General features: G+C 34.7%; 1 non-coding gene across 1 annotated transcript; it reads left to right on the top strand.

The window, feature by feature from the left end:
- Window positions 1-1234: 1234 nt before the first annotated feature.
- Window positions 1235-1361, top strand: LOC132008959 (small nucleolar RNA SNORA18). Its single transcript, XR_009401759.1, has one exon. It is a non-coding gene; the product is annotated as a small nucleolar RNA SNORA18 (small nucleolar RNA).
- Window positions 1362-1746: the final 385 nt, after the last annotated feature.

Here is a 1746-nt window from a genome sequence, read left to right as displayed (position 1 = left end):
TGATATCTCAATGTGGTTTTTATTTGAATTTCCCTGATGGCTAATGATGAACATTTTTTCATTTGTCTATTAGCTGTACATAAAATTTAATATGAGAATTTTTGTTTATTTGGAACATATATTTTTATTTATAAATTACTAAATTATATCAAAATTGCTAAGTTTGTATTAACTTTATTATGCCAGGAATATTAGAACTTCTTAGTTTCAGGGGCACCAGGCTGACTCAGTGAGTAGTGCATATGACTTTTGATTTTAGGTTTGTGAGTTTAAGCCCAGTGTTGGGTGTAGAGCCTACTTAAAATAAAGATTAAAAAAAAAAAAAAAAAAGAACTTAGCTTGGGGAAAAAAAAATGGTCATCTATTTCTCTGTGTTGGAATGGAATGTCATGAATTCCACAATGAATACTTGTGACATACATACAATTTTTTTTCAGATTCAGAATTTATCCATCTCAAGCAGTTTATCATTGATCATAGTTGTTTGTTTTCTTCTTTCAAGGGTCACATTTTGTAGATCCTAGTTGGTAGAGTTTTAGTTGAAGTCCTCTTCTATTTAAAGATAAGACATATATAAAAAGGGGAATATGTTGGGTTTCATTTAGGTACCTCCCCAGAGACATTCTATTCAAAATATATTCTGATATGCTTCCGATATGGAGCTCCCATGACTGCTGTTTTCATGTCTCTTGCCAACAGAGATAATGATCTAATTCTGGTTTAGAATTTTGTGATAATGAGAGTGGAACTGCTAAGGTGATGGAATGTGGAGCCTCACCAGGTCTTTTTTTTTTTTTTTCCCCTTATGTCAGTGTTTTGATAGGAAAGAGTCTGACTTCTAAAGTAGATACCTTTGTATATGTAAGAGGAGAATTATGAACTCAGAAATGATCATGCATTCTCTTGGTTGTCACAAGCAGCTCCCTGTCCCTTTAAAGAGGGCAACAGCAGTCTTCCCTTGCCTAGACACATTGTGATTATCTCATTTAAAAAAGTTGTCAGACAATGATATTTGGGTTCTTCCTGAGATTCTCCCACATGCTTCTTTGCATCCAAACATCTAACTAGATGCATGTCACAAGGAAGGCCAAGCAGGAATGTCCAATCGTGCTCTATGAGTACACATCATACATGAGAGAACTGTAGGACTCAATGGCCACTATGTGCAAGTGTGACCTCGTGGAGCACTTAATGATAGGGGTGTTTTCACAGCGTGGAAAGATAGAATTTTGGAGTAGAGGTCTATCCTGATCAACCTTCTGCAGACCCACATCATTGGAGTTGCCTCATAGAATAATTATGTTCTTTGCTTTACTCACAGACCTATTTTTTAGGTCTTTGGAAGGAACTATAAGAAAGAGCTGCCAAAAGTATGAAAGACATGATGGTCCTTTTTTTTTTTTTTTTTTTAATCTTATGTATTGGCATATCGTCAAACTCTGTATTATTCTTGGGTTTGCTAGTTTAGGAGTGAATATGATTTAAACTCAATTCTTTTCAAAGGGCCCTAGTGTAAATTGCTTGAAATAATTAGATCCCAAAGTTTCTAGGCAGAAAAGTATCCCATCATAAAGTCATCATTGTGTCCATATTCACATAAAATATTCAGAGAAAATAAGCCCAACTGAAAGAATTGAAATGACATGACAACTGAGGATTGGGCATGGGGGATACACACACACACACACACACACACACACATATATGTATTATATTTATTTTTATGCATCTTGGCATTATTAGAAA

This window comes from Mustela nigripes, unplaced genomic scaffold (genome assembly GCF_022355385.1).
Source record: "Mustela nigripes isolate SB6536 unplaced genomic scaffold, MUSNIG.SB6536 HiC_scaffold_2449, whole genome shotgun sequence".
NCBI lineage: Eukaryota > Metazoa > Chordata > Mammalia > Carnivora > Mustelidae > Mustela > Mustela nigripes.
Note: the sequence above shows the minus strand (reverse complement) of the source record. Positions and strands in the feature narration are given on the sequence as shown.